The sequence below is a fragment of the Pimephales promelas genome, chromosome 13 (assembly GCF_988280905.1).
Source record: "Pimephales promelas chromosome 13, fPimPro1.hap1.1, whole genome shotgun sequence".
Taxonomy (NCBI): Eukaryota; Metazoa; Chordata; class Actinopteri; order Cypriniformes; family Leuciscidae; genus Pimephales; species Pimephales promelas.
Window position 1 is genome coordinate 33,695,860 of NC_142781.1, and position 22,468 is coordinate 33,718,327.

The 22,468-nt window shown below is 34.3% G+C and overlaps 1 long non-coding RNA gene across 1 annotated transcript in view; it reads left to right on the forward strand.

Moving 5' to 3' along the window:
- The window catches only part of LOC148976884 (uncharacterized), a 102,788-nt gene that overhangs the window by 74,236 nt on the left and 6,084 nt on the right, over positions 1 to 22,468 (forward strand). The window lies entirely within an intron of this gene.

Sequence of the window (22,468 nt, forward strand, 5' to 3'; positions counted from 1 at the left end):
ATTTTTCAGATGTGCTCATATCAAACTAACGTTACTGTATCGATATAAACGGTATTGCCTCATTCCATATCGTTTCAAAAAATATAACGATACATCGTACATATTCGATATATCGCCCAGCCCTAACTGAAAGTGTCTTGGACCTTGAACCGTTTGGTTCCCATTGAAGTCCATCATATGGAGAAAATCCTAGAATGTTTTCATCAAAATTCTTAATTTCTTTTGGACTGAGGAAAGAAAGACATGGACATCTTGGATGACATGGGGGTGAGTAAATTATCAGCAAAGGTTTTTCAAAAGTGAACTACTCCTTTAAGAAAAGCTCAATGAGTTGACTGTTATGTTGGCTAATGGGAGCACAGCTTGAGACTCTTCAGAGTGAGATTACTGAAGTCTTTTTCACCTGAACAGGAGAAACATCTGAAAAGCTTTCGAGGAGAAAGATATTACAGAGATATCCTTCATCCGTTCTCTCTTTCTCTTCCCACACTGTTCCTGTGTGTTCCCTCTCTTCTCTTGCCAGCGTCTTTCAGACATGTTGATCTATAAACAGCCTCTTTACCATTTCAAAGATGCACCTGAATATGTGGAGGAGATGAATGTCGCCGAAAGCCCTAAACCTCCTGTGTGTGTGTGTGTGTGTGTGTGTGTGTGTGTGTGTGTGTGTGTCACCCTGCTGAACTAAGCTGCTTTATACTGGTTATCACTGGTTTGAGGACTGATGCATAATTGTGAATAGGCCTAGCTCTTTATTAAAGTCCACCCTCAACTATATAAATATGACAAACAATATATACAGTGCTTTACATTAGGGATGGGTAATTAATAGCGATTTCTCGATATTAATCGATTCTCATTTTTACGAACTGATATCGATTCTTAAATCTCAAGAATCGATTAGTCATCCTGTTTCATTTGAATGAATGGATCATTGTATCGCGGCTGCGCGCATCCAACAAAACAGCAATAATATTTGTCCTTTGTTACTATTGATATGAAACAAAGTCTCAATTTTCAAATTACGTCCATTTTCTTTAGAAATTCAAAAACATAAATAGCGTGTTGGCGCCGTGGTGTTTGAGCGGCTGCGCTGATCTCTCTTCCGGGTAAATAATACCAGTCACAGCGCGAAATAAACATGAATGAGCATCTGAAAGTGTGTTAAAGATAGAGTACAACTTATATAAATCCGTATCATGTCACATTGATTCACTCAATCAGCGTTTCAACTGTGGAAAGACGTCAGTTAAACAGCTTGTAATCAATGTATCATCATATTTACCTCAGAAAACCCACATAAACTCGTTAGTCAGCTAGAAAAAATAACTCTAGAGAGGAGCATTTTGCTAAATATATACACCATATTACATATGCATTATAATCTTAATGTTCTTCAATATTTAATGCATATTTGGCAAGTTTTTATGACAGCCACCATTTAACCCTTTGATGCGCAAGCTATGGATACCCCTTCTAATGCGCAACATGGGTCTAAAAAGACCCGTATTCATTTCCTATGGTATTTCAGTGATGGCTGAGTGTTTTCTTTGCTGAATCTTTAAAATATATGTATTTTATCATTTGTTATTCCAGGTCTTCATTAAATATCTTGTTTTTGATGTCCACAAATCATTGTGTTTATGTTTCCTTTCTTACTTTATAAACAAACACAGTTTTTGTATTTCTACATCAATTTTACACATGGGTCTAAAAAGACCAGTATTCATGTCCTATGGTATTTAATGCATGGCTGGACTTTTCTTTTCTTTTTATCTTTTGAGATCAATTTATTTAAGCATTTAATATTCCATTATCTATAAATTTCATGATTTATAAATATTTAAAAAATATTGTTTTCAATTACCAAAAATATTTTTTTTCATTTTTTTCTAGGTTTTGTGTTACTATATCAAATGTACTTATCAAGCATAATAAAACAAAAGAATAAAGACAACGTTTTGTTAAATTGATAATCTTAGAAGTAATTTTAACAACATATTTAACACTTGAAATGTTTATTTGCCACTTTGTCTCGCATAGCATTCACATATCACAGATAACTGATAACTGATAACACTGACATTGAACTGTGGTGTAGTGTAACTATTGAATTGTGGTGAATGTGATCAAATAAAAAAAAAACAGAAAAAATAAAATCACACTGGTACAGCGGCATCTCAAATTGCCATCTTAGTGCTTACATGCCTCACAAATGACAACTACATGTTTGTGCTCCTTGCACACAGGCCTGGTGCTCTGGGAACACCAGTTGCTGACTTTTCTGTCTTTGGCAGCCGGGAATCATTTCAATCATAGAATGATTTCAGTATAAGAATCATTTCAGCATATGAGTGATTATGAACTGTTAGGCCTAAATGTTAAATAAGCTTTAAAAAACAATCTTTTTTTGTGTAGTTAACATTAGCTAGCTAGAATATGTCAACAGCTAGCTAGCTAATAGTATTGGACATGTTTCTCCTTCTCACTAGGATTTCTCACTAGGATTACAAGGTCAAGGTAACCATAGCCTAATATTGAGATATTATGTTATCTTTTACAATATATATATATATAAAAAATGTCTGTGGTTAAAATAAATTAAGATTAATAAAAAATTTTGACCCATGTATGTAAAATTGATGAGGAAATAAATTAAAAAAACCTAACATAATGATTTGTGGAAATTAAAAACAAGATATTTAATGAATACCTGGAATAAGAAATGATTAAAAAAAACATATTTTAAATTAAAGATTCAGCAAAGAAACACTCAGCCATCACTGAAATAACATTTCATGAAAACTCAGTCTGAAATAACATTTCAATGAATATGGGTCATTTTAGACCCATGTATGTAAAATTGATGTATAAATACAAAAACTGTGTTTGTTTATAAAGTAAGAAAGGAAACATAAACATAATGAGTTGTGGAAATCAAAAACAAGATATTTAATGAAGACCTGGAAAAGGAAATGATAAAAAAAACACATATATTTTAAAGATTTAGCAAAGAAACACTCAGCCATCACTGAAATACCATAGGAAATGAATACGGGTCTTTTTAGACCCATGTATGTAAAATTGATGTAGAAATACAAAAACTGTGTTTGTTTATAAAGTAAGAAAGGAAACATAAACCCAATGATTTGTGGAAATCAAAAACAAGATATTTAATGAATATCTGGAATAAGAAATGATAAAATACATATATTTTAAAGATTCAGCAAAGAAAACACTCAGCCATCACTGAAATACCATAGGAAATGAATACGGGTCTTTTTAGACCCATGTTGCGCATTAGAAGGGTTGCTATAAAAAAACTATTTTTATTCAAAAAGTAAGAAATGAAAAATAAAAATAAGGATTTGTGATGATCAAAAACAAGTTAATTGAGGAATACCTGGAATACTGAGTGATGAAATTAATTTCTTGCAAAGATATAGAAAATGAAAACTCAGTCGGGTCTATTTAGACCCATGTTGTGCATCAAAGGGTTAAATGTTTATATTTCATATATAATCTTCTTATTATAAAAATTAATAAAAGTGTAATTTAAGTGTTTGTATAGCTACAAAACAGTTCATTATTACCTTCATATTAGGCTTATGAAGCCTATAGGCTACAACTAGACTCCCACAGTTTACAGCATTAGTTAAGAGATTTGATTCCCTTGAGAAAAAATGCCATTTATTGTAACTGATATCCAAAATAATCAATATTGAATCGAATCGTAATCAAAATGAATCGAATTGTGAAATTTGTCTCAATACCCAGCCCTACTTAACATGTGTATTAGACCAGCACACAATGCAAGGTTTGTTGGCTTTAGTCTTGTGAAGAAGAAGAGAAACTCCAACTCTTTTCTCCAGGCAAATCACAATACTTCATTCCTGCTCCACCCACATAATCCAAAGTATGTGTGTGTGTGTGTGTGTGTGTGTGTGTGTGTGTGTGTGTGTGTGTGTGGACAGGTTTGTGTGTCTATCTTTCACCTGTCTTCCTCCCCTCCCCCTCCATCACGATCTTCCCCCTCTCTGCGTTAATGGAGAAACGGATGGAACGAGCGAGTGATCATGAGTGATGGTGAGTGTGTGTGTGTGTGTGAGGGAGAGAGATAGTGTGTGTGTGTGTGTGTGTGTGTGTGTGTGTGTCCTGGTAAACCCTATAACCCTACACAATATCAAAAATCATTTGGCTTATAAATCAGACTAAGTGATGTTTTTTTGAAAATGTAAAATGCTGAAAGTTTTGTGTGAGGGGCAGGTTTGGGTTTGTGTGTGTGTGTGTGTGTGATGGACAAGTTTAGGGATCGAGTTAGTGTAGGGATGGGCAACGATTAATCGCATCCAAAATAAAAGTTTGTGTTTACATAATATATGTGTGTGTAGTGTGTATAATTAATTTGTATATATAAATACCCACACATGCATGTATATATTTAAGAAAAATGTGTTATTAATATATCAAATATTTATATATAAAATTAATTGTGAATAAATATATATAAAATATATACATGCACATATTTCTTAAATATACACATGCATGTGTGGGTATTTATATATACAAATTAATTATACACACCACACACACATATATTACATATACACAAACTTTTATTTTGGATGCGATTAATCGTTGCCCATCCCTAAGTTAGTGTAAGGGGATAAGGGAATAAACAGATTGTACTGTATAAAAACCATTAAGTCTATGGAAATTCCATTTAAAACATGAAAACCCAACGTGTGTGTGTGTGTGTTAATGTGTGAGAGTGTTTGTCACAGTGTGTTAAAAGCATCTCTGGCACGCTCAGGTGCTCAGGCCGTTCCAGCCTTGACTTTCGCCTTGAATCAGCAAAGCCGCCATATTTTGGCAGACGTTTTGCTGCAAAAATAGAAATAAATAGAACATTTGGGCACTTCAAATATTTTAAATGGCAGCGAACGGCGCTTGTAAATTAAATAGTTCATCAAACAAACGAAATTCAGCCAATCCAAACCCATATTTGGTTTATAATGAGAAAATAATGACTGATCTTTTCAGTTTTGGGGTGAACTATTCCCAGTATTCCCACTGAGCCACTGCAAATCCATTCAATTTCATCTCATTTAGTTGATTCGCTTCCCCTCTTTGTGGCGCTTTAGTGTCGTACACTAATTTAATGGCTCGGCTTCTTCATATCTAGCGTCTGTGCTTTTATGGGATCAATTTATTTGTTATGTACATGCGCTGGCAAGATAAACGCCTCGTGCTCCGCCGGTTTTGGGGGATAAATTGCAGTCAGGAATGGGAGGGGCGAATCTATCGGCTCAAGGAAAAAAATAAAGGATGGCTTCCATTTGTTCTGTTCACGGTGGTCCGAGATCAGCTGTTTGTTTCCATATCCTCGCGAGCGCTGACTCAGGATCAGTCGGAGTGATTTAGTGTCGGCGGTCTGAGGAATGACTGAGCGCTCGGATCAGTTTTGTTTGCTTGGCAGAATGCAGTGAGGGATGGAAAAGCAGGCCCTGGATCAGATGTAAGGCTGATTTAGAGTTTTAGAGCCGTCCGTTTCATTCCCGTTCCTCCTCTCGACTGGTAATGCGGCCTTGGAAGTTCACCAATTGTGTGCTGTTGTTTTTTTTTTTTTTGCTCATGGAACTTATAAAGCTGCACTTTATGCTTATAGGGCTGACAAGATACGTTTTAAAACAAAAATAACTAAAATACTGTATCATGATTTAAGAATGCAGAAAAATTATGAAATATTATTACGCTTTAAAATAACTGTGTTCTATGTGAATATATGGTAAAATATAATTTATTCCTGTGATTTAAAGCTGTATTTTCAGCATTACTCCAGTCTTCAGTGTCACATGATCCTTCAGAAATCACTCTTTGATTAAGAAACATTTGATTATCATCAGTGTTGAAAACAGTTGTGCTGCTGCATATTTTTGTGGAAACCGTGATGCATTTTATTTCTCAGGATTCTTTGATGAATAGAAATTATGAACAGCATTTATTTGAAATAGGAATCTTTTGTAGCATTAAAAATGTGTTTACGGTCACTTTTGATTAATTCAATGCATGCTTGCTGAATACAAACTAAACAAGAAACACAACATTTCTAGATATACCCAAAATCAAGAAAAAATCCAGCAATATGTAAGTTGATAGTCCACTTTAGACGTTCTATAAGTATTAAAGGAGTAATTTACTCACCCCCATGTCATCCAAGATGTCTTTCTTTCTTCAGTCGAAAAGAAATTAAGGTTTTTGATGAAAACATTCCAGGATTTTCTCCATATAATGGACTTCAATGGGAACCAAACGGTTCAAGGTCCAAATGAGATTTTCAGTGCAGCTTCAAAGGGCTTTAAACGATTCCAGATGATGAATAAGGCTCTTATCAAGCGAAACGATCGCTCATTTAATAAATAAATAACAAAATTTAAATGCTCGCCTTGCTCATTCGTGACTCTCCTGTTCGAACTCGTGCATCAAAATGAACAAATCTTTTTCCCTAGTCATTTGGTTCATTCAATGAACGAAACGAGCGAATTGACTCTGAAAAAGATTCGTTCAGTTTGATGAACGAGTTCGAACAGGAGAGTCACAAACGAGCACCACAGAACAGAGCAAGGCCACCATTTGAGCTTATAAAACTTAAACTTTGTTATTTATTTATTAAATGAGCGATCGTTTCGCTAGATAAGACCCTTATTCATCGTCTGGAATCGTTTAAAGCCCTTTGAACAGTTTGCAGTTTGTACTGAAAGTGTCTTTTGGACCTTGAACCGTTTGGTCCCCATTGAAGTCCATTATATGGAGAAAAATCCTGGAATGTTTTCATCAAAAACTTTAATTTCTTTTCAACTGAAGAAAGAAAGACATGGACATCTTGGATGACATGGGGGTGAGTAAATTAGCAACTGTGTACACTAACTCTCATTGTTACTTATAGTAGTAAAAAGCGCACTCTAAAAAATGCTGGGTTGGTTTAACCCAATTTTGGGTCAAATATGGACAAACCCAGCCATTGGGTTACATTTTTTTAATTGCATTTTTAATCCAACGTTTAGGTTTGTCCATATTTGACCCAAAACTGAGTTAAACCAACCCAGCATTTTTTCGAGTATAAAGTGGATTTTCAGGATAAAGTACAACTAGCAAAATATACACCAGAGCAGTTTACACTTTTTAATATTATGATGACATAGAATAGTTTTTATTTGGGTAAACATGTCTTCGGCTGTCCTGGATCAGTGAAAGAGAAAACGTTCTCCTCACAGACCGTGAAATAAGCAGCGCTGTTGTTGTTTTCAGTCGACTTTCCCTCTAGTGTTTGCATTGATTTGTGTAGAAAACATTGATGAGGTGAGCAGACGAGTGCAGCTGTCCATCATTTATAACTGATGAGGGAGAGATGGACACGAGCTTCAGTCTACAGAAGAAATGATGCATTAACCATCATATACTGAATGTGAGCATTACTGTAATACCACCACAACATTTCTATTGTGTGATGTTCTTCACGTTTTTCTTAATTATTACAGATTCAGATTCAAATTCATTACAAAATAAACAAATGATTTTATATAATTCACACACGCATACATTTTATATATATATAAATATATATAATTCCTTTAAAACATTTGTGAAAATATTTTAATTAAATATTGTTAATTCAGAAATAATTTGTAACATACAGTATAAAAATCATATCTTTGAGTGTGTGTGTTATAAAAATATTTCAGAATTTTTAATTACAATAATAATATACTACGGTAAGAAAAACGTCACACGCTAATTTGTTAAAGAATGTTGTTATGGTAAAATATAAATTTGATGATGCCATTTAAACATGGCCTATATATACATTATACGTAAATTATTTTGATGTATTATTAATGCATGAATTATATAATTTGATTATTTAAAAGTAATTGATTCTATAAAATCAATAAAAGGCAACATTAGAAAAAATTTGAGATGGGGTTTAGATTAAACCGGGATTAGGCCTTAGTTCAGTTAAGACATTTAAGTATGTTTTATAAACTTTAAAATACATTACTGGTGTACATCTTGAGACAAAACAATGGCACTGATATATTTTAAGAGATCTCAGTGTAAGTTGCTTTCAGTTAAAACAGCTCAAACATGCATTATAGTCTGTGAAACCGGTGGTATTTTACATTGGAATCAATTAAAATAACATATAATGAAATTAATATTTCTATAATGAAAGCCTTTAAAGGCTTCACTCACCACAATCATCTTTATTTCACTTGCTTGTTTGTGAAAAATAAGCAAGCTAAAATGTGTCTTAGAAATCATTTCTGTCAGCCTCCATTAATCGGACTGTTTGTGTATAATCAGGTTTTGAGAGCTGGATGTGAGAATGAAGTTTCTGGAGAGACAGACAGGTGTGTGTGTGTTAGTGTGTGTGTGTGTGTGTGTGTGACCCGAGCACCCGTCCTACAGGACAAATAACATTAGAGATGGCATTCACAGCGGGTATCCTCCACTATCATCCGTCTGTGTCAGAGATAGAGACAGACTGATACTTGTATATTCACACACACACACACACACACACACACACAGAGATAGAGAGTCTCTAAATGACACTGACAGTTCAATTCTTCTTGTTCCTGTGTTTTTCTATCCCTCTATTTCTGCCCGTCTCAATGAGCATCAGTCTGACAGAACCTCTGCAAAAACAAGTTGCAATGCCAAACACACACACACACACACTTAAACACACCCTGTACACTTTAAGTGCCCGCCATCACGCCACACTGGACGCTGTTACAGTAGGTAGCAAGGATGCAAAATTGCAATACAAAATTAAATGTATGAATATGGAATTAAAATGAATTACAATTCAAGAAAATATAATGTTATTTTTAATGGTGTAAAACTGCGATCTTTGATTCGAGGCTGGAAGGACACTTAACCTTCAAAAACTTCCAGCCGTGTTGAAATTCTTTGAGTTGTAATTCGGTAAACTTTCAATTCAATTCTACAATTGAACTTCTATGACTTGGAGACGGCAGTATTTTACTATCTGAATATATAAGAGTGTGTGTACAGTATATATTATAATAGTGAATGTATCATTTATTTATTTATAGACAACCCTTCAAAAGTTTGGGGTCTTTAAGACTTTATTAAAATACTAATTCTAATAATTTTGCTTTCAACAAAGATGCTAATTTTGCAACGTAATCAAAGGCGGGTTGAATTGAAGCAGCAAACAGGATGCAGCGTTGAAATATACAAACTTAAATGTAAGGAAATAGAGTTAAAATTAATTTAATTAAATTATTTATTAATAATTCAAATTTCATCGAGTTTGAATTTCATCAACTGAATTTCCGATTCAACTTCTACGACTTGGCGGCTGCAGTCTTTTAATCTGAATCTTAAACTTCAGTAACAGAATCATGGATAATAATGATATAATATATAGTGTTACAACAGCCTATAAATATGGTTAATACAAAAAAAAATGCATTCAATGAAGACCAGAGACATCTCAAGGATAATGTGAAGGCTAGAGATTATACAAAAATATAATGCAACAGTTTCCCCAGCCTGTTCTCACGTAAATGCGTCTCTATAGCATGCATTGTGCAATTTATACGCGAAAATGAGTTTTTACGTGCATATGATGCACATTTTTTTAATACATACCACTAAATCTACCCAAACATATAATACACACACACCCCACACCACTACTAAACCTACCCTAACCAACCCATGCGCATCATGTGCACGTAAAAACTCATTTTTGCGTATTAATAGCACGATAAACACACTCTTAGAAGAAATGGTTCTATTTAGAACCAGAAATGGTTCCATCCCCCGCTTCATATTTGGTAAAAGGTTCTATTGGCCAAGTACGGAACTCCAGGGTTCTATGTAGAACCCAGAGGAACCATTTTTTTTAAGAGTGTATAGAACCTTTAGGGGTTCCAAATATGTAGCGCTGATAGAACCTTTTAAGGTTCTATATAGAACCTTTTCTTCTAAAGGCGCTTTTCCACTGCATAGTACGGTACGGTTTGGTTCGGTACGTCTCACTTGTGGTGCTTTTCCACTGCATGGTACGGTACAGTACGGTTCGCTTCAGGTCGCTTTAAATGGTACCTGGTCTGTTGAGGTTCCAAGCGTACCGTACCGGTACAAAAATGTGACGTGAAACACTGCAGATCACTGATTGGTCAGACAGAATCGTCACTACCAGCGTCACTACTAGCGTCATTGGATTTGCGACACGAGACACGAGACACTTTTTTAGCAGTATTTTTGTTTTGCTGCCATCAGCCTCATTTTAAACACATTTTTCCGTCTAGCAGTTAAAAACAACCACATACCGAGAATCAGGAACACCATCCCCTCGATAGTCTCCATTGTTCCTGTGTTGTGGGTTTGAAAATGTGGCGCTTTTAAGATGATGTCATGGCAGTAGAGACGCGCGCAAATAACGATCAGTCCCACACACTTTGAAGGGGTACTACTGCAGTGGAAACGCAAAGCGAACCGAACTGTTCCGCGCCGAGTCGAAGCGTACTGCGTCGAACCGTACCGTACTATTAGGGCTGGGCAAAAAAATAGATTTTTCGATTAATCGTTTTTTAAAATGTGTTCGATTCAAAATCGATTCTCAACGGCCGGAATCGATTTTTTTCCATAAAAATAGGGGCTCGCGAACGCGGCGCTGCATCTTCTCGTCTCTCTGCACTAGGCAAGCAGCTGTCGATACACACACGCGTTTAGGAGTCGGGACATGACGGAATTATTCACTTAACAATCGGGCCAGCATTGCATCGTAACCTATGATCGTAACTAGCGTTTATCATTTTCACGTCTTTTTGAGTTTTACAAGCAATGTTAAACCATCCCGTGCTCGCGCACTCTCAGAGATGTCTTTCACTGCGTGCACAGCCTAAATCTGCCTCACAAACAGCTCGCCAGAAACAAACGTTTTATCCCTGGATTATATCACTTTAACAGTTAAAACACGCGACATTATGTCAAAACTCTGGTCTTGGTGAGTAGCCTCGTAAAGACAGTCGGTAATGTCTTAAATTAGCATTAAACGCGTGTGACAGAAAGTTAATGAAACAGAAATGGATTCGCGCACTAGTTCTTAAAGTGAACGCAGCCATTTGTGTCAGTCATTAATTCTGTTGTCATAACAACAGAATATAGTATTAATTGTAAGCAATCAGAATTAATAGCCTTTGTATTTAATTCAGTCTGGACTAAAAAGACTATCCAGTGTTATTTTACATTGGATTACTTTATTCAGTTTCTGTAGTATTTCTGACATTCCCAAAAAACTACCCCAAAATGTCTCTTAATTTGTGTCTTTATTCTATTGTATTTATTTGTGCTACTTTTTTCAATTTAATTCAAAGATTGAAATCAAGCTTCCCTACATAAACTCTTAAAACAAAAATAAACAAAACATTACATTACCATTTAGGTAAGATCAATGTAAAAAAAACAAGTCTAAATATTTATATATTTATTTATCTTTATCTATCTTAAACATAAAACAACATGATACTGTTTGATCAAGCTGTGCGACTGTTCTGACTTTTTTTGCATATTGCATCAAAATCCTGTTTATTCTCTGTATGCATTTAGTGTACCTAAAATAAAAAGAGTTTTATATACAGGTTTATGGCTCTTAATTTCCTTGTATTAATTAACCACTAGTAAACTTATGTCCACTGTTCTTTTTTATAAATATAGGATTTGTATTACATCTTCATTATAGTCGAATCGAGAATCAAATCAGGAATCGAAATCGAAAATTTAATCGAGAATCGAAATCGAATCGAACTGAGAGCTTGTGAATCGAATCGAAATTGAAATGTGAATCGATACCCAGCCCTACGTACTATGCAGTGGAAAAGCGCCATAAGAGTGTATAGAGACGCATTTAGTGTGATCAGGTTGCATTCCCAGGACAAGGGATGTCCGTGACCTTATTCTCCGGCTCGCTGCTGAGTGTCTCGGAGCGTGAAGCTTCATTTGGGCTGCGTGTCGCTGACTAAAGCCCTTGACCTGCTGTTTACAGCGTTTGTGAGCACTTAAGCTCAGTTTGTTCTAATTACCAGCTCTCTGATGAGCTTTCGGTGGGGGGGGGGGGCAGTCAACTCCTAATTGTCTATTGACATTATCCATCCATTTGTAAATCTAGTTCACTGACTGCAGTGCACACGTCGCCTGGAGGGAGCCGTTTGATTTGGGGTTGGGATTTTGCTCACTTTGGGGGCCCAACTGAGCATAGTTTTAGTTTTTCAAAGTTTGCTCCTCACATATGCAATGCAACCAATGCGATGCGTCCTTAAATGCGTTTTCATGAAAATTATATGTTGCCTCAAGTACGTACTGCAATCTACATCAATATCCAAACAGAGAGAGACACTTGTGGTTGCACTTCACACACGGCTCCAGAAAGAGAATCGAGATCAAATCTGTGGATGGAAAGATGGATTTATAGATTAATGAGTGCTAGGGAAAGATTACTGTATATCCTGGAGAATGGAGAAACCATCAACTGTAGCGACTGTACATCTCTGTGTGGATATAGAGGCATGAGAGGAGATGTGTCGAGATAGAATACAGATTGTCAACAGAATCAATGATACTCATAACTTCAAATATGAGGAAATTTACAATTGTGCCGTAAAGCATCATCTGAGTTTGTGTCCTGGGATATTTACATTTTTATCTTCATTATGTTCAGTTTTTTTGTTTTTACTGGACTTTTGCTGATAATTTACTCACCCCCATGTCATCCAAGATGTCCATGTCTTTCTTTCTTCAGTCAAAAAAAAATTAAGGTTTTTGATTAAAACATTCCAGGATTTTCTCCATATAATGGACTTCAATGGGGTCCAAACGGTTCAAGGTCCAAAAGAGAGTTTCAGTGCAAACTGTTCAAAGGGCTTTAAACGATTCCAGACGATGAATAAGGGTCTTATCTAGTGAAATGATCGCTCATTTCAAAAATAAATGACAAAGTTTAAGTTTTATAAGCTCAAATGCTCACCTTGCTCTGTTCTGTGATGCGTGTTCGTGACTCTTCTGTTCGAACTCGTTCATCAAAATGAACGAATCTTTTTCCGAGTCAATTCGTTCGTTTCGTTCGTTGAATGAACCAAATGACTTGGAAAAAGATTTGTTTTGGTGATTTAACATTCAATCACCATGTGCTTTCTTCTGTACACAAATAGACCAAAGTCAAAAATATAACATAAATGGGGTAAAATATTATCAAAATAACCACACAGATAAGTGCAATAACTGAATACACATAAATTGCAGTAAAGAGATTGACTCAAAAGCAACCATTAAAATAAAGATTAATTAAGATTGACAGGAGCCATTGATAACTCACCTCTTCAGTGCATTAACAATGCCAAGAGGAAGAGGAGGAGACAAAACAAAATGATGACATCACAGCAATTAAAGGGGAAAAACACTAATTTCTCAGGCAAGTATACCAGATATATGACAATAAACCATTTTGTGTGAATTATAGCCTAATAAACAATACATAAGTTTCAACAATACACTTTCTGTACCTGTTACATATGGTCATGACAGAAATATATTGCTCATTGATTTTATATGTTAGTTAATGCTTTAACTACCGTATTTTAAAACGTGTTACCAAAATATCTTTGACATTTATATACTAATGGACCCTGTTTAATTAGTCAGGTATGACTGAAGTAATGAATTATAATCTGTTTCATTTCAACATGTTCGCCAATATGGTCCCTTTGTAAACCCGTGCTAATTAATTAAGAGCTTTTCAAACTCACAAGCTGAGACAATGGTTGGCAGCTACCCGTCAACCCTTGTTACCATGGCAACAGACGTTCACTGTGTCTGCGTGTGGTGTAAACGTTTGCGTTTAATTTCAAATAATTAATTTCAAGCAAATACAATTTATTAATTTAATAAATAAATATGAATAAATACATTATATGTACATGGAGAGAGAGAGATGGTTTCAATGTAGCTTTACAGAAAATCATGATTTTAATGTTGTTAAACATAGTTTTTGACATTTTTGAAAATTTTATAAAAAATATATGTATACATATAGTATATATACTGTACATTTTTGCAACATTAAAAGCAATCGTGCAAATCAATCACAGAAAAGATTAGTGTTTGCATGCGCAGAATCTCATGGCAACAAAATCTAGTTCGGCTGAAACTCTGGTTTCCATCCAACATTTCTCAAGAATACATATCCTGATGAATCGTGCTCATTATGAATATGTCAGGATTAAACTCGTTAGTGTCACAAGAGGAGACTGATTGTGATCATCTGTAGATCATTGATCAGACAGACGTCAGACACCGCAGGGGAAACGCGGCATCTCTGAATCACACTGACGTCTGAACTTCTGCTTTCATTCCCAACTTTTTCACAAGCAGAACATCATTCCTGTTCTGCTTTTATTGTGCATGTTACTCTACTGACACAGATGTTATTTTAGTAGCCTATTATTGATATGGTTTTTGTTCATATTTAGAATTATTTTCATATTTGTATTTTTTGTAAAAAAAAATAAATAAATATATATATATATGAAGAGTTCAGATGCAAAAGCCTCTAAATGCCATTTGAAATTTTCTTCTTTAATGATGATTTTTATCAAACTTGTATATTTAAGTTCAGTAATTTCACTTAAATGGCAATGATAATTACCTATTAATTGTTATTTAAGTGAAATTACTGAACTTAAATATACAAGTTTGATAAAAATCATCATTAAAGAAGAAAATTTCAAATGGCATTTAGAGGCTTTTGCATCTGAACTCTTCATATATATATATATATATTCCAACTTAAATAAAACATAAAGAAATAATGCAACTAATTTTTTTCAGTCTGTCTATTTCATTTCGAATAACACATTTTTTCTTCTACTTGGTTTTAGATAACGATAATAACCCTGACTGATCTATTAGGCTCGTTAAGTCTCTTCTCCTTACAAAGACTTTGTTTGATCAAAAATACAGTAAAAATTAATGTTGTGAAATATTATTTCAATTTAAATGAACTATTTTCTATTTGAGTTTATTTTAATCTCTAATTTATTCCTGTGATCAAAGCTGAATTTTCAGCATTACTTCAGTGTCACTTGATCCTTCAGAAATCATAATACGATGAGTTGATGTTCAAGAAACATTGCTAATTAGGCCTATCAATTTTCGTTTTTTTTTTTTGTTCATTCTTTAATAAAAAGAAAGTCCAAAAGAACAGCATTTATCTGAAATAACGTGTACTTTTGTAATGTCTGTACTGTCACTTATAACCAATTTAGCGGATCCTTCCTGAATAAATGTATTAATTTCTTTAAAAAACAAAACCTCACTGACCCCAAACTTTTAAACAGCGTGTGTTCAGTCACACTGTTGATGGTAATGCTGCCTAAAAAGTGTAAAACTTTCTTTTAAAGACTCAAACGCAGCAGTCTAACTCCCTGTGAGGTTACAGTCTTTGTCAGCTCCGCTTGTTTTTTTTTTCTTCCAGGAATGGCAACAAGAGAGGATGTTTTATTTTTGCCATATTCTCACAAAATATCTGTGTTGAGATGACACAGTTGTATTCTGACATCTTGCTTGTGCAGAGATGTTCCCCTCTGTGCTTTACAGGAGTGCATTCACCTCTCTGTCAGACAGAATGGAGGATCTCCTGCGTGGAAAAACAAACCAGGGCGATGCAAACAAAAGAAACTCATCTGCATTCGTTTTCTTCTTATGTAAGTCTTTGTACGAAAAAAAATTAGTTTTTAAGACACATTTTCCACCCTCTGGTTATTATTTAAAGGGATAGTTCACCCTATAATTAACTCACCCTCAAGCCGTCCTACACTCTTAGAAGAAAAGGTTCTATATAGAACCTTAAAAGGTTCTATCAGCGCTACATATTTGGAACCCCTAAAAGGTTCTATACACTCTTAAAAAAAGGGTTCCTCTAGGTTCTAAATAGAACCCTGGGGTTCCATACTTGGCCAATAGAACCTTTTACCAAAAAAAAAAAGGTTCTATATAGAACCATTTTGGAGTTCCATATATGAAGCGGGGGATGGAACCATTTCTGGTTCTAAATAGAACCATTTCTTCTAAGAGTGTAGGTGTAAATGGCTTTCTTCTTTCAGCCGAAACACAATCAGAGTTATATTAAAACATATCTTGGCTCTTCCAAGCTTTATAATTGGAAACCTTAGATTTTGAAGCCCAAAAAAGAGCATCCATCCATCATAAAAGTTTAATCCATATGACTCCATGGGGTTAATGAAGGCCTTCTGAAGGGATCATTTGTGCAAGAAAAATATCCAGATTTATAACTTTATAAATTAATAATGTCTGGTTTCCAGCAATGGCCGGATGCCATTTTCAGGCGGAAGAGTGACCTCTGATGCACAGGCATTATGTAACTATGCTCGCAAATAAGCCACAATTTTGAAATTGATATAATGAGGAAAAACTGCCATAATGATATTTTTAATATGATCTCATATTAGGCTGCCGTCACTTTAAGACCGGACACATGGATTCATTATACTGTTACACATGCGTTTTCTTTCTCGACTCTTTACGTTCACTTAAAATATAACAGACGTGAATACTTTTGATATTATGTTGTGTGTATTTGACTGTTTAAGTGCAACGAGTACTGAGAGGAGCACACTTTAGCCGTGAGCACAAAAATTCAAGCCCTGGAGCAACAATATTTATCCAGAGCAAATGAAACGAGTGAGGAGAGGCGGGTTTGTGCGTCACTCGCCGGCGGAGAGATGAGAGAGAAAGCGTAGCTGGTACCGTGCGTCTATTCTGGGGAAATGAGTATTGCAAGTGTTTCAGGTTTTTCAGGATCAATATGTATCGAAAAAATCAATATTCTTGACAAAAATATGTATGAAATTCAACCTGCCAAAGTGCCTTCGTGTTAGGGGTCTCCGAAGTCTTGAAATGCTCTCGCTAGGTTTAGGAACATGGTGGTGGATCACACACTTGAAGGTCTGAATGGATGAATACACTCTTTGTGTCGCAGCACAAAAACACACACTTGACACACACAAACCATTTAGTTTGCTGCTGAATATTAATAAAGATGAGCTCCTAACAGTCTAACAGGCCTTTATAATACAGATACTATTTTCTTGAGTTTGATGTACACTAAAGGCTTCTTCTCACAGCCAGGTTAGGGCTTCTCTGTGCCTGCTCAAAATTCAGTGTGAAGACATAATGCAGACTCAATTATGCCTGCTCTGACCCATTTCAGTCTTATACGAGTACCAGGATTTCATTTGTTTATAATTTTGTGCGGTTTAAAAACATTTTATTAGTGCCAGGAAAACATCTTCCACACCATTACACCACCACCACCAGCACTGTAAAAAATTTGGAGTTGGATTTACTCGAAAAAACCTTGCTAAACTATCTGCTAGTAAATTTACAAAGATTTGCCGATTAAAAACCTAAACATATTTATCAGTAGCTTTAATTAAAAATCTTTAAGTTAAATTTACTTGGAATATGGAATTAAGTAAACTTTACAAAAAATGAGTAATTTTAACTCTGCAAGTAAAAGGTTGATTAATATCGATTTCCTTTGCCTTTTTATTACATTTCACTAAAACAAATCTCGTATTTTATTAGTCGTTTATAGTATGTGCTTTACTTAGATCATCTAAGTAATTTATATTAAGTCATGTCAGATGTTGCATTCACATCATGTGAATGCAAACACCTCAATCAATACTTAGACAATTCACAATGGCGGTAACATTTGATGGGTCGTTTTTGTGTTTGAATGTGTCATTTTGAGCAAAAAATGTACTCGAAATGTCACAAAATGGCAATTTACTAATACTGACAACAAAAATCAATGATAAAACAGTGTAAATGCAGCTGGAAACCAGTGAAAAATGAGCCTCATTAATTATTCAAGGTCCAGTGCATGATGGGAACCCCAGTATCAGAAAAGTTGAGTAATTTTTTACTTAAGTTTATTGAGTTACACTTTCATTTCTACTCGCTTCAATTAAGTACTGATATGGAATTTACTTAGTTTTTTAAATTCTTGCCTAAACTCACTTTTTCAAGTAAATTACATTGGGTTTTTTCACTAGTATTTACTTCACCAAAAAATCATTTTTTACAGTAATTTTATTATTTTATGCATAATTTTCTCATTCAAGTATGTTTCATTGCCACACTAATGTTCATTGATTTTAGACGTCATCAGCCGACTCCTGAAAATACCTTTATTGATGGTAAAGAGGTTGAAATTGTTGAGTCGTACAAGTGGGAGTTATCATTGACAACAAGTTGACCTTTGAACAAAACACAGAAATGCCGAGTAAGAAAAGTCAGCAACGTCTTTTTTGTTTGAGAAAGCTGGCTAAGTTTCAAGTGGACGGATCCCCGATGACCTAAATCTTTTATCGAATCTATTTTTACTTTATGTATTTGCTGGTACGTGTCTCTTTAGTTTAAAGCGGAAAAACACTTTAGAAATGATACTTAAAGTTAACAGTAAAATCATCGGGATTCAGCAGACAAAACTATCTGAACTATACAATAGACATGTACTTAAAAAGGCTGAATCTATCATGTCTGATTGCTCTCATCCCTCACTCAAAAAAATAATATGTTGGCTTTAATTAATTTTAATTTGTCAACAGGTTCCGCATAACTGGATTACGTTAAACAAACATAATTTGTTTATGTAACTTCAACATAATGGAATTGTGTAATTTTAAATGATCCAATTTAAGTAGTCTCAACGTGAATTTTTAAAGGCTTCCTGACATGATTCAAAGGCATTGTATTATATTCATTCATCCATTTATATTACATTTGATTCAGTGACATTTAATAAAATTGATAGACTTTAGCTATAGCTATTTGCTAGCAGAAGCACATATTAGCATCTTGAATGCTAAGATTTACATGCTCCTTCAATCAAAGCGATTGAAAATAATGAAATCAGCCAAACAAAATGCTCCACTCATCTCCACAATGGGAACCCACTGTAATTTAAATGGTTTAATAATTCCAATGTAATTTAACATTAAACACTATTACACACTATCAAGTCTTCCCCTTTTCTAAATTTCTCAAAAAAAAACAACAACATAAAATAACACTTAATTTTAACATTTATTCTCTCTTAATTCAACCATATGCAAAGCATGCTGGGAACTAATAGCACTGCCCAGTTTCAGCTAAGGCAACACAAATCAATCATGTAATCCAACACAAACGGATTAAGTAAACTTAAGTTGTTCGTAGATTTAAGCAGATTGAACACAATAAAATTAAGTTCGGGCAAAACGGCAGTCGCCTCGCACTATACTGCCACCCTCTGGATGTACACTTTTTTTTCCTTAACATAAATGGTTTGTGTTTAGACAACACATTAGGATTGTGTACTGTTAAGTTGAGACGCAATTACATAGACCTTAATAGAAAAAACATTTAAAGTCAAAAAATAGAATTATTATAAGTAAACTATATATAAATATATTATGTAAAGTGCACAACATCCCTAGTTCATTTTTTTGAGTGGTTGTATGTAGAATTTTGAAAGTTTGAAAGCAAGAAAGTTGCTGCCTTCTGGTTCTCGCTTCAGTCAGCCACCAGCCAAAACTCTTTAAAGAATAGGTAATGTCTGCACATTGACAATATTTGGATTTAAACGTTAAATTTTATTTGTATTTGTCTGACCGGGTATTTTTAATTGTTGTTGATGTTGTCGTGCAATGCATGTTAATTTATTTGGCTACTGCAGCAAAACTAATCGCCCCTCGGGGACAAATAAAGGTCTTGAACTTGAACTAATGTGTCAATAACTTTAAGTAGCATTGCACTTTTTGTGATTGTTTTGCTGTTAAATGGCCAATTGAGCAATTGGCAAATTATGCAAATTATGAAACCTTGAAACAAAGGGTTCAGTGCATTGAGAGAGAGAGTTGGTGTGTTTAGGCCTCGAAATCTTTTAGTCCGCTGCGGATAAGCAAATAAAAAAATTCATATTACTGAAAAAAAAAAAAATTTCAGTATTAAAAAATCCATACTACTACATTTTTGTAGTAACATAACAAAACAGAATTTCCACCATGAACTACAGCAAAAAAAGATTCAAAAGGGAAGCGTGTCCATGTTAATATTATCAAATCCTCTGTTAACCCATGTGTCCGATTGATCCCGACATATTCCTCGTGATTTATATTTTAATAGCAGATGACTCAGAGAAGACTAGTGTGAATCTCACTCATGCATAAAAAGATCCAGAAATCAGAGGTCTATCAGGATAGTGGCATATGGCGGTCCTAAAATGATTTGGACATTCAAATGTGACTCATTAGATCAAACATCTGCATGTCTGCAACGCTGCAGGATCTTTTCTCCTTCGTTTCATCAAGTCTCAACGTGTTGCTTCAGATTCATTGATCTAACCTTGATTCAAATGGAACGAACATATTTTTTGGGTTTGAATTTGAGTTTGATATTTTGTTTTTGTTTTTTCATTGCAACGACATTCAGACGTTTATAAATGTGACAAGTATCCAAATATGCATCATAAAATGGATTTTTATATGAAGCAGACTCCATAACCACGCTCATAACATCTTTTATGAACACGTTATTTAGATCAAGTTGTTACAGTTTTGCAGAACGAATGGTTTTATGGAGTTTTAAGCGGAGATAATGCTCTGACAGTAATACTAAATACATATCATCAAGGTGGTGTTAGTTGTATAAACACTGGCTCTGATGAGCGAGACAGCGGATGTTGTTTACATGCCCGCTGGCAAAGCCCACAAACACACCGTTTACTCGAAACACACACGACACGCAGCTGAGAGACACACACACTGAAGCGTCTCACCGGAGAAAACAGGATTGACTGACAGACGGCTCAGACGTCTAGACCCAATGCATTTTAATAGGATGCTTCAATCATAAACACATCAATGGTCAGACAGAAAGACATCAATATGACATATATAAACAGACATATTAATACAGCTTTTATAACAAATACATGTCATTGTTACAGTGATAATTATATATAGAAGTACTGAGTGATATTAAGCAACTACATACTTACTATAGGGTAGGAGTAGGATTTGGTTGAGGGTTAGTTGCATGTAATTATGTATAATTTACTGTTATTACTATGGCAAGTACATGTAAGAAGGGCACTGTAAAATAAAGTGTTACCGGAAATGATTATTTATGAAGAGAAGGGAATAGGGTGAATGTTTTGAACTAACAGATATACTTCCCCAGTGCATTGTATTTCCTTTTCTAAATATTCGAATGAAGCATTAGCCAATTAAATGTGCGCTAATTCTCATACATTTCCAGGACAGAAATATGAACATTGGATGAAGCCAAATAAGAGACTTTCAGAGAAACAAATAAGAACAAAACAATTTTCGCCATGTGTTTTTTGGGAATAAAATGTTATTAATTTAAGTTAAGTGAGTAAATGATATATGAACAAAATCCTCTGTGAAAACCTTCAGAAAATAACTAGGAATACAAATGTAAAGTTTTGCCTATTGACTTGCCTTATACAAAGTTTATATATATATACACTACCGGTCAAAATTTTTAGATCAGTTAGATTTTTTTATGTTTTTAAATGAAGTCTCTTCTGCTCACCAAGGCTGCTTTATTTGATTAAAAAAAAAATGACAAACAGTAATATTGTGGAAATATTATGACAATTTAAAATGACTGTTTTCTATTTTAATATATTTTAAAATGTAATTTGAAATCTGAATTTTCAACATCATTACTGTTGCTGATTACACATCAGTTTTCAGTGTCACATGATCCTTCAGAAATCAATATGCCGATTTTATGCTCAAAAAACAAATTATTATTCGTGTACCATTTCCCCCCCAAAATTCTACGATGAATAGAAAGTTCAAAAGAACAGCATTTTTTTTTTAAATATAATCTTTTCTAACATTATAAATGTCTTTACTGTAACTTTTGATCAGTTTAACTCATCCTTGATGAATAAAAGTATTTTCTAATTTCTTTCCCCCAAAAATAAAAAAATAAATTCGTACTGACCCCAAACTTGAATGGTAGTGATTAATGTTACAAAAGCTTTCCATTTCAGATCAATTCTGTTCTTTTGAACTTATATTCATCAAAGAATCCTGAAATAAAAATGTAAAAAACAGTTTTCAACATGGATAATAATCATAAAAGTTTCTTGAGCATCATATTATAATATTTTCTGTAGGATCATGTGACATGAGCTGTAAATTCAGCTTTGATCACAGGAATAAATTACACTTCACTATATATTCACATAGATAACCGATGTTTTAAATCGTAATAATATTTCACAATTACTGTTTTTTTTTTTTTTTTTTTTTTTTTTTTGTGTATTTTT